We start from the raw sequence: 12,384 nt of genomic DNA, 5'->3' as shown, positions 1-12,384 counted from the left end.
GAGAGGGGAAGAGGTTGAACACATCTTCACTGAGTCATCAATGTGGGAGGTGGGAGAGACACTGAGCTGCCACTCTCACACTGCACAGGGATAAAGTGCTGAGTGTGCGTGAGGGATTGTGGAGCATGGTACCATCACCTGGCAGGGTGGGGGGTCTTCTGGTGATCAATGTGATGTTTATTTACAGATGCTATGTTACAGCGGTGACCTATCTTAACTAGTGCCTGTGCTCAATGTGCCCACAACGTGCCGATTGTTTCTTAGTCTTCCTAATCCTCTCACTATTTCTAGGTGTATCCCAGATCCACCACTGAGATCGAGGCAGCCTTCTACATCCTGTTGCCCGAGGTGACCTTGGTGGGCGTCCCTTGGAAAACCTGGAATTTGAGGGTCGGGCCTACTTTTGGGCAGCACGGGTGTTGCAGTTCTACCCCTCATGGTGTGCTGGGCTGGAGGTGCGTCGCCTCAGGTGCTTTGGGGCCCCTGTGCTCCTCCATGGGATTGGGCGGGGGAGGGGGGGGGTAGCTGGAGTGAGATCCAGAAGCCCTGCTGTCCTCTGCTGCTGACACTCATCAATTCTCCCCAGAGCCTGCATCCTGCAGTTGAAGCTCTGTCCCACAGAACTCATGCCCTCACCCATGGAGGTCATGAGTTGAACTAAGGAGCGGACATTCCCTGCCATGGAGTGCACGTCCTGCACCAAAGTCCCCACTGCGGTTGCCACCCTTGCCGTGTTGGCCTCATTGCATTGGAGTGATGGCACCGTATCCTTGGATACGAGGTGATGGACCTCCTCCAGCCGGCCTTACAGTCCGAGGAGGGATGCTGTCATCTCTTCCTGATTCTCACAACTCTGCCTTTGCAGTTCCATCAGCTCAGGGGCAACCAGATCCAGGGGCACGACATCCGCCAGAGGCGTAGCAGTGCCCTGGGCTCCGGCATTGCCCTGGGACATCCCTGCTGTGTAATTTCAGCTGTGAGGTGCTTATCAGTGAGTGATCCAGAAGCCTGTCTGTTACTCAATCCCACCGAGGCGTGAGTATCTGGGCTGTTGGAGTGTGTGGGTCACAGCTCTAACTCCTCTTCAATGGTGAACGAATGATGTCGGAGAAATCCCCCTCTGAGCCGTTCGGGTCAGTGGTTCCCAGGGGGGCACGAGGGTGGTTCGGGCTGCTCGTCTGATTACCCAGCAAGGGAAGGTCGATAATATCAGTGGTGTCCCTAGTGGTGTCCCTCAGGGATCCGTGTTGGGCCCACAATTGTTCACAATCTACATAGATGATTTGGAGTTGGGGACCAAGGGCAATGTGTCCAAGTTTGCAGATGACACTAAGATGAGTGGTAAAGCGAAAAGTGCAGAGGATATTGGAAGTCTGCAGAGGGATTTGGATAGGTTAAGTGAATGGGCTAGGGTCTGGCAGATGGAATACAATGTTGCCAAATGTGAGGTTATCCATTTTGGTAGGAATAACAGCAAACGTGATTATTATTTAAACGATAAAATATTAAAGCATGCCGCTGTGCAGAGAGACCTGGGTGTGCTAGTGCGTGAGTCACAGAAAGTTGGTTTACAGGTGCAACAGGTGATTAAGAAGGCAAATGGAATTTTGTCCTTCATTGCTAGAGGGATGGAGTTTAAGACTAGGGAGGTTATGTTGCAATTGTATAAGGTGTTAGTGAGGCCACACCTGGAGTATTGTGTTCAGTTTTGGTCTCCTTACTTGAGAAAGGACGTACTGGCACTGGAGGGTGTGCAGAGGAGATTCACTAGGTTAATCCCAGAGCTGAAGGGGTTGGATTATGAGGAGAGGTTGAGTAGACTGGGACAGTACTCATTGGAATTTAGAAGGATGAGGGGGGATCTTATAGAAACATACAAAATTATGAAGGGAATAGATAGGATAGATGCGGGCAGGTTGTTTCCACTGGCGGGTGAAAGCAGAACTAGGGGACATAGCCTCAAAATAAAGGGAAGTAGATTTAGGACTGAGTTTAGGAGGTTCTTCACCCAAAGGGTTGTGAATCTATGGAATTCCTTGCCCAGTGAAGGAGTTGAGGCTCCTTCATTACATGTTTTTAAGATAAAGATAGATAGTTTTTTGAAGAATAAACGGTTATGGTGTTCGGGCGGGAAAGTGACGCTGAGTCCACAAAAGATCAGCCATGATCTCACTGAATGGCGGAGCAGGCTCGAGGGGCCAGATGGCCTACTCCTGCTCCTAGTTCTTATGTTCTTATGTTCTTATCACGGGGGATAAATGATACGAGATGTTTATTCACGTGAGGTTTGAGGTTTAAGGAATGACTGTGTATCATAAGGGCCCTCACTTTTGCTCACTGACCCCACTCTGCCATTCTCACAGGTGTGGGTGGTCCTGCTCTACCCCCACCAGCTCAAGAGGTCTTTCCTCTTGGGGTGCGGTGAGGGTGCGGAGCTTCTGCGTGACCCCGGGTGGCTGTGGCCTCTCTCACCGGTTATGGTCGATCCTGTCCTGTGGAAAGACGGATGGGGAGATTATAGGAGTGTGTCCAGCCAGTTCAGATGGTTGAGGAGTGGCATGCGTGGAACCAGAGTGGGGGCGGGGCTGTGAGGAGCATAGTAGAGACTTGGGGGGGCTCCATGGGTATTGGGGGAGGTTGGGGGAAGAGGGCCTTGTGACAGGTGGCCAACCCATGAGGTGGCTGAGTGAGAGATCCCCTTGGAGGTGTGAGGGGTAGGTGAGTTTTATACTTTCCCTAACTCTAGTTAACCACGGGTGATGGGTCTTTCCTTTAGAATTTTTCTTTATTGAAGGAGTATACTTATTCTGAGATCACCAGACCAGTGCCACAGAAAGCCACAGAAATCTGAGTTCAATCTTAGAACATAGAACATGGAACATACAGCTCTTCATGTAGCTCCAACCATTCAGCATAGATAAATTCTAAATCAGGATAACATTCATCATCCCTTACGTTCTTATTGCTGTTTCTAATATTGTAATTTAGGCAATTTGCAAATTGGGACTTCCAGGTTTTTAAGACACACTGGGGAGGAATTCCTCTGCCAATTGAATTAAAATGTTATCCTGGTAATAAAGAAAAGGTTTATATTTGCTGGGGTTCGACAAGTGCCTGTGAGTGTCTGCTGGCTGTATATCATCATGGAATCAGCACAATGAATATCTAGATGTATTTAAGGGAGGGGCCCAGTCAGAACCTTTAAGGAAGAGGGAACTTTATAAAAAGACAATTGTGAGGATCTTGGAACATAATTTGCACCTGGCTTTATTTTCAAAATGCCAACTTTCTATTTTCAAATGTTGGGTAACTGAGAATCAAAATGCAATTGAATCTGGGTGCGCTTGAGTAGATACAGGAAAGATGTCTCCGATGGTGGGGGGCTCCAGAACCAGGGGTCACAGTCTGAGGATACAGGGTAGACCTTTTAGGACAGAGATGAGGAGACATTTGTGGAATTCGTTACCACAGGAAGTAGTTGAGGCTAAAATGTTGTCTGTTTTTGAGAAGCAGTTAGATATAGTGCTTGGGGCGAAGGGGATCAAAGAATATAAGGGGGAAGGCAGGATCAGGTTATTGAGTTGGATGATCAACCATGATCGTGATGAATGGTGCAGCAGGCTTGGAGGGCTGAATGGCTTCCTCCCGCTCCTATTCTCTATGTAATGGTTTAGCACTCTGGGGTAAATAGCTGGCTTTTAAAGCAGACCAAGGCAGCCTAGCGGCACGGTTCAATTCCCGTACCAGCCTCCCCGAACAGGTGCTGGAATGTGGTGACTAGGGGCTTTTCACAGTAACTTCATTTGAAGCCTACTTGTGACAATAAGCAACTTTTTTGTTCCTCGTTAGTATAGTGGTTAGTATCCCCGCCTATCATATGGGAGACCAGGATTCATTCCCCCATGGGGGGGCTTTGAAGTTGTCCAGAAGCTCCACTGGCAGATTTTAGAATAGAGCTTCTGGTTAGTATCCCTGCTTGTCACACAGGAGACCGGGGTTCAATTCCCACACGGGGAGCTTTGAACTTCTCCTCAAACTCCCCTGGCAAGTTTTTGGGCAGAAAGGTGGCATAGTGGTTAGCACTATTGTCTCACAGCGGCAGTGACCTGGATTCGATTCTGACCTTCGGTGACTGTCTGTGTGGTGTTTGCACTGTTCTATGTTCTATCACACCAGGGAATGGGATAGCTTGATCTTGGTTTCGGACAATGCTCGGCACAACATCAAGGGCCGAAGGGCCTGTTCTGTGCTGTACTGTTCTATGTTCTATGTATTATTGTCACAAGTAGGCTTACATTAACACTGCAATGAAGTTACTATGAAAATTCCCAAGTCGCCACACTCCGGCGCCTGTTCGGGTACACAGAGGCAGAATTTAGAATGTCCAAGCACGTCTTTTAGAACTTGTGGGAAAAAAACAGAGCACCCGGAGGAAACCCATGCAGACACGGGGAGAACGTGCAGACTGCGCACAGACAGTGACCCAAGCAGGAATCGAACCCGGGTCCCTGGCACTGTGAAGCAACAGTGCTAACCACTGTGCTACCATGCCACCCTATGTTCTCAGGAACAATTAGGGATTGGCAAATACCAGCAATATCCACACTCCATGAAAGAATAAAAACTGTCAGGCCGCAATAAACATCTGGCTAACAATACTAAAACTTCAAGTTGCTACCTTAAGGGCTCGAAATCCTAAGGAAAAGTTGCAGTTGTCACTTCACTGGATGATCCTGACTTTCCAAATTGTTGCTCTTTGATAAAGGAGATATATCCGACTCGACTTGTTCATCTCTCCTTTACATAGTCTTAAGGAGCTGGGTGTCATACTCATTTATTTCTATTTTTGATATCAATTCATCCATCTACACTCATCATTCAACCAGAGGCAATCCTCCGGCATGGGTGATGTCTCAGGCTATGAGGTTACAGATTGTGGTTAAACATAATCCTCCTGCTGCTGATGGCCAACAGCATCTCATGGATGTCCAATGTGTTTTGAATCTATTCCCTTTAGCACAGTGGGAGTGCCCACATAAGGTGTGTTCAGTGTGATCACTCCTATCATTACTGTCATGGAGAGATGCATGAATGACAGATAGATTGGTGAGGTTGATTTCAAATAGGTTTTGGTTCTGTCACCACTTGCCACAGGTTGAGTCTCAGATACATCCTTCAGGGCTTGGTCAGTATTGGTGCTACCGAGACACATTTAGTGGGAGAGGTAATCCAAAAGATACACTGCAGTAACTCACCAAGTCTCCTTCAGCAGTACCTTCCAAACCTGCGACCTCTACCACGTAGAAACTCAAGGGCAGCAGAGGCATGGGAACACCATCACCCGCACATTCCCCTTCATGTCGCTCACCATCCTAACTTAGAACCATGGGCAGGATTCCCCGTTTGGGAGACTAATGTGGTTGACTCTTAAAAATGCCCTCAGGGATGGGCAATAAATGCAGGCCCAGCCAGCGACGCCCACATCCCACGAACGAATAAGAGACTAAGGGCGGAATTCTCTGGCCGGGTCCTATGGTCAATGGATTTTTCCATTGTCCGCATCTCCCCGTGGCATTCCTGCAGCGGGCGGGGCGGAAAATTCCAGCCCAAAGTGTTGATGCCGGGACTGAAATCCCTGCGGTTCATGTTGGGGCCGCTACTTGTGGAGCAATTCAGGACCTGCAAATGGGCCAGCACTCTGCCTAAGCGAATCTAGAGCAGTTCTCATTCCTGCCGGTGTCGGATTCACTGGGGCCAGAATTGGTGCTGGAGAGCTTGACAGGCTGGAGCTGCTTCTAAGCACCCACTCCTCACACACTCTCATTCCAGCCAAGAAGATGGCGGGACAAATACCAGCCCAGGTTCCTGGATGTAGACCTTGATAGGATGCTGAATGCGGTTAAGGAGAGGCGGGGCACCCTCTTCCCCAGACTGAGCAGGAGGCTCCAGCCCGCTACTGTTAATCGGGGAAGGAGGTGACCGAGACAGTCAATACTGCCAGCCTCAGCAGGCAGACCAGCATGCAGTGCAGGAAGAAGATGAATGACCTCCTTAGTGCAGCTCAGGTGAGTCACCACCTCTGTGCCCCTGGCATCACACCTGTCTCACACTCCTCACATCACACCCTCACTCCCATAGAGGCCAATCAAAACCCACCTGCCTGCATCTGCCTCATATCCCATCCTACACCTGTATTGTCCGCTTTTTAAAAATAAATTTAGAGTGCCCAATTCATTTTTTCCAATTAAGGGGCAATTTAGCACGGCCAATCTGTCACAATATACACCAGTATATCATGGTGCAGACACACACACTGATTGACACACAGCAAGACCAATCAACACACACAACACTGCAGCCTATCACCAGTTAGAGCACCCTCACTATAAAGACAGAGGGCATCAGTTTTCCCGCTCATTTGGGATGCAGCCTTTCAGAAGGACAGAGCTCACAGCTTGCAGCACAGATCTTCACCATGTGCGGAGTGCATAGACTGGTTAGGATAGGCATAGGTCTTTAGTTTAATCTAACATAGTGTCGACCCACAGTGAAAGTATGTTCAATAGTTTCTAGCTTAATAAAATTGTGTTTTACTATTTCAAGTGTTGGTAGCCTGTATGTGTTACTGCTGAGGTAAACGCAGTCTCCACGGATCCAAAGTACCCAACACATCATGGTACTAGTAGTTGATGTTGGAACTTCTTAGACCTACCTGTAAGTGATCTGCCTTCCACCAGCATACAGCCATCCTGCAATATGGACAGCATCCGCCCGCCACTGCCACTCCGCATCACCGGTAACCTAGGGGCCAACTGGAAAATCGTCAAACAACGCTTCCAGCTCTACCTTGAAGCCACAGACCTGGAAGCTGCTTCAGACGCCAGGAAGATCGCTCTCTTCCTCTCCACAGCCGGGGACCACGCCATCCACATCTTCAACACTCTCACCTTTGCTGATGGTGAAGACAAATCAAAATTCAAGACGGTCCTCCTCAAGGTTGACAGTCACTGCGACATCGAGGTGAATGAGTTTCGAGCGCTGTGTCTTCCAACAGCATTTGCAGGGTAAGGATGAACCTTTCCAGTCCTTTCTCACCCACCTCCGCATCCTTGCGCAATCCTGTAATTCCGGGTGCACCTCCGACTCCATGATACGCAACCAGATCATTTTCGGTGTTCAGTCGGACCCCCTACGCCAGCAGCTCCTCAAGGTTAAGCAGTTCACCCTAGCGATTGCCATCGAGACCTGCGTTCTGCATGAACACGCCACTAGTCGATATTCCCACATCCAAGCGACTGAAACGGCACGGCAAGGACCCCATGAGGCAGAACGAGTCCAAGCAATCAAGCAACTCCAGGGCCTCAGCCTGGATGAGGGCGGCCATTTTGCGCGCTTTTTGGGGACTCCCGAGCTTTTGTTCACCGAACGAGGGGACGGGAACGTCAACGAACGTACTGCGCAGGCGTGCACCACGTACGACTGCACCACGCATGCGCGGTGGTGCAGCGAGCGTACTGACGCTACAACATGCGGCAACTGTCACTCCGCCCATTTAAAGCAACAATCTCCTGCCAAATCCCGACAATGCCTGCAATGTGGCAAACTTGGCCACTGTTCTGCCTTATGCAGATCAGCTCAGCCTGCCAACTCTCGTCGCTCCAGCCAGCCTCGCAGGTATGTCCAGGCCATTCAACCCACGTCACCGAGCCCGATTCGGACTTGCTACCCGATATTGACACCGAGGACCCGAAGGCGCCTTTTCGAGTCGGTATCATCACAAAAAACAGGGTGTCCCGGAAGCAAAGAATCCAGCCTCTACCGGTATATAGCATCGATCCGGACGATGAGTGGTGTGCCACCCTTACGGTCAACCGGTCCCAAATATGATTCCGCCTGGACACCGGTGCCTCCGCCAATCTCATTGCGCGGTCTGACCTCCAAAGCCTTCGTGCCAAACCAGCCATCCTGCCATCAGCCTGCCAGCTATTAGATTACAATGGCAATGCCATTGCTGCCAGCAGCTCATGACAACTTGAAGTGACGCACAAGTCACGCAAAGCCATCCTTCCATTTGAAATCGTGGGATCCTTGAAAGCCTCCCTGCTTGGCGTGCAGGCATGCAAGCTGTTGAACCTAGTTCAGAGGGTTCACTCTCTCCCTCCTGCTGACGCCTCTGCCTTTCAGGACACTGATTTCAGGGTGCAGCTCGCGCTATTGTCAACCAATACCACGACGTCTTCGAGGGCATGGGCACGCTCCCGTACACCTACAAAATTAAATTAAAACCGAATGCCACGCCTGTGGTGCATGCACCTCGCAGGGTCCCAGCACCCCTTAAGGACCACCTCAAGCAGCAGCTGCAGGACCTCCAGGACCAAGGAGTGATTTCCAGAGTCACAGAACCGACCGACTGGGTCAGCTCCATGGTATGTGTAAAAAAGCCTTCCGGCGAACTGAGAATTTGCATTGATCCCAAGGATCTCAACCGCAATATTATGAGTGAGCACTATCCCATTCCCAAGCGCGAAGAGCTCACATGTGAGATGGCTCGCGCCAAGCTCTTTACCAAACTCGACGCCTCAAAAGGATTTTGGCAAATCCAGCTCGATGAATCCAGCAGGAAACTCTGCACGTTTAATACCCCATTTGGAAGATATGCTACAACAGGATGCCGTTTGGGATCATCTCTGCATCAGAAGTGTTCCATAGGATTATGGAACAAATGATGGAAGGTATTGAAGGCATTTGCGTCTATGTCGATGACATAATCATCTGGACCACCACCCCACAGGAGCACATTGATCGCCTCCAGCACGTCTTCAGACGGATACATGAGCATGGCCTCCGCCTCAACAGGTCCAAGTGCTCTTTTGGTCAAACAGAAATTAAGTTCCTCGGGGACCACATCTCCCAATTGGGTGTGCAGCCGGATGCGGACAAGGTAGCTGCCATCAAAGCTATGAAGACCTGAAGGACAAGAAGGCGGTCATCCGCTTTCTGGGTAAGGTCAACCTTTTAGGGAAATTCATCCCTAACCTCGCCTCTCATACCACGGCTCTCAGGAACCTGGTCAGGAAGACGACAGACTTCCAATGGCTCCCTGCCCACGGGCGCAAATGGAGGGAACTCAAGGCAAAACTGACAACGGCCCCGGTCTTAGCTTTCTTTGATCCAGCAAAGGAGACCAAAATTTCAAGCAATGCCAGTCAATGCGGCATTGGAGCAGTGCCCCTTCAACGTGATGAGGCCTCATCATGGGCCGGCGTTGCATATGCGTCACGTGCGATGACTCCCACGGAGCAGCGCTACACGCAGATAGAAAAGGAATGCCTGGGCCTTCTGACTGGTGTTAAATTTCACGATTATGTCTACGGACTTCCTCAATTCACCGTCGAGACCGACCATCGCTCGCTGGTCAATATAATACAGAAAGACTTGAACGACATGACGCCTCACCTCCAGCGTATTCTTCTCAAGTTCCGGCAATATGACTTCCAGCTGGTGTACACCCCAGGCAAGGACCTCATCGTTACTGACGCTCTCTCCAGGTCAGTCAACACTCCATGTGACCCAGCGGGATTTGTCTGCCAGGTTGACGCCCATGTGGTATTCGCGGCCTCCAATCTACCTGCCTCGGATGAACGCCTCGTCCAAATTTGGCGCGAGACGGCGGCCGACCCCTTGCTACAGTGTGTCATGCGCCACCTAATGGACGGGTGGCTCAAGGGCCAATGCCCTCAATTCTATAATGTCAGAGATGATCGAGCGGTAGTTGATTGGGTTCTTCTAAAACTGGACCGCATTGTCATCTCGCTTAGCATGCGCCAGCTTGTCCTGGAACAACTACACGAGGGCCACCTGGGCGTGGAGAAGTGCCGCCGACGGGCCCGAGAGGTAGTGTACTGGCCCGGCATTAATGAGGACATAGCCAATACCGTGCTCAACTGCCCCACTTGTCAGCGCTTCCAACCGGCCCAACCACGTGAGACCCTGCAGCCCCATGAGTTGGTCACGTCACCATGGACCAAGATGGGCATCGACCTGTTCCACGCGTTGGGTAGAGACTATGTCCTGATCGTGGACTACTTTTCTAATTACCCGGAGGTGATACGGTTGCGCGACCTCACCTCACCTGCAGTCATTCGTGCATGTAAAGAAACCTTTGCTCGACATGGCATCCCACTCACGGTTATGTCAGACAATGGCCCCTGCTTCGCCAGCCAAGAATGGTCCAACTTTTCCAGGTGGTACAATTTTGCCCATGTAATGTCCAGTCCCCGTACCCCCAATCCAACGGCAAAGCAGAGAAGGGAGTACATATCATCAAAAGGCTCCCATGCAAAGCTGCCGATGCTGGGTCTGATTTCTACCTTGCCTTGCTGGCCTATCGCTCCGCCCACTGCCCACTGGCCTGTCGCCAGCCCAACTACTCATGAATCGCACCCTGAGGACGACAGTGCCATCCATACATGTCCCAGACCTCGACCACATTCCGGTCCTTCGCCGGATACAGCTGTCTCGTGCACAGCTGATCTCCCTGCTCTGGCTCCAGATGACAACGTCCGCGTCCATCTTCCGGATGGTGGCTGGTCTGCAACCACTGTTGTCCTTCGGCAGGTGGCCTCCAGCTCGTTCCTGGGTCGTCTACCGGTCGTCTACCGGATGGCTCTATTCTGCGCCGCAATCGACGCGTCCTTCGTCTCGTTCCACGCTCGCCACGTCATCCTCCGGTGTCGCCTCACCCTCCTACTGACCCTGCCACGGACTATGCAGAGCTCCCTGTCACTCTGCCTCCTCCTGACTTTGACGCAGTCCAGCCCGCTACGGAACCGGCGGCTCTCGACCCACCCTTGAGGCAGTCCACCAGAATTCGTCGCCCACCTCAGAGATTAAATTTATGAACTTTTCGAATTTATGGACTCTCTGAATTGTTTTGTTGCTTTGTTTGATCATTTCCCTGGTTTGTATATAATGTTGATCTAGTTACTCTTTTGTTGCATACTGTTTATCTGCACCAGGCACCTTCCCATGTAAATAGCTTAGTTTTCATGTACATAGTCCTGTAAATATGTCTTCGCACCCCACACGTAGTTAGGAACATTATCACCACACATTATTTATTGCCGCAAACATACATTTTTTTATAAAAGGGAGGATGTCATAATATACACCAGTATATCATGGTGCAGACACACACACTGATGGACACACAGCAAGACCAATCAACACACCCAACACTGCAGCCAATCACCAGTTAGAGCACACTCACTATAAAGACAGAGGGCATCAGTTTTCCCGCTCATTCGGGATGCAGCCTCTTAGAAGGACAGAGTTTACAGCTTACAGCACAGATCTTCACCATGTGCTGAGTGCATAGACTGGTTAGGATAGGCATAGGTCTTTAGTTTAATCTCACATCGTGCTAACCCACAGTGAAAGTATGTTCAACAGTTTTTAGCTTAATAAAATAGTGTTGTACTATTTCAAGTGTTGGTAGCCTGTGTGTGTTACTGCTGAGGTAAACACAGTCTCCACAGATCCAGAGTACCCAACACATCATGTTTATTTATGAAAACTGATAACAGAAGATGGTAAATGCGATGTCAAAGTTAGAAGCATAGTGATAGGCAGGAGTACTTTTGTGAAACTGAAGGCTGTGTTAACAACAAGAAAATTCAAGCCTGTAACAAGGAAAAACTCCTCTGATGCTACATTCTAACCATTTTCCCTCTGCCTCAGAAATCTGGGCCATAAAGAGAATCAAGGCCTTTGAAATGTGGATGCTAAGCATATGCTAAAAATTCCGTGAACAGATCACGGTAATGAGGAGGTGCTTGAAATTGCAAGAGCAAAGCGAGCTCAACACGTGACATCTAGAAAAGAAAATCAGTATTTTGCCCTCATGATCAGAGCTAAAAAATACAGAGATCTTCTTCGAGAGGGTAAAGTGGCAGAACAGAATGTGTTAAGAAGGCAGCTCACCACATCCTTCTCAGGGGCAATTAGGGACGAATAATAAATGCTGCCCTAATCCATGATGCCCATAACCCATGAATGAATAGAAAACAATCTGGATTGTCCCCAGTGTTTTGCATTCACATTCTATGGGCGGAAGTCAACATAGTTGACAGGAGTCTTGCTCATTTGCCGGAGAGCCTTGTAACACGCCTATTTTCAGGAAGACCTGCCGGAAAACCGGAAAATAGCACGTCTTTCTCGGGATCAAAGATGCTGAGGGTGGAAATCCTGCCTACCCGAGAACAACTGACCAATCAGAGGGCGGCTGCTGTATATTTCCCTCCAGTGGAACCCAAGTTGGAGGTGGGTGGTGCAGGATGGGAGTTACGGGGGGAGGGCAGGGAGGCGTTGGCAACAAGGCCGGAG

General features: G+C 50.0%; 1 protein-coding gene across 2 annotated transcripts in view; it reads left to right on the top strand.

The window, feature by feature from the left end:
* Window positions 1-12,384, top strand: part of LOC119979364 (ephrin type-B receptor 2) — a 715,489-nt gene that overhangs the window by 553,993 nt on the left and 149,112 nt on the right. The gene's annotated exons all lie outside the window — the stretch shown is intronic.

The sequence above is a fragment of the Scyliorhinus canicula genome, chromosome 16 (genome assembly GCF_902713615.1).
Source record: "Scyliorhinus canicula chromosome 16, sScyCan1.1, whole genome shotgun sequence".
NCBI classification, from domain to species: domain Eukaryota; kingdom Metazoa; phylum Chordata; class Chondrichthyes; order Carcharhiniformes; family Scyliorhinidae; genus Scyliorhinus; species Scyliorhinus canicula.
This window is presented reverse-complemented; position numbering and strand designations above follow the sequence as displayed.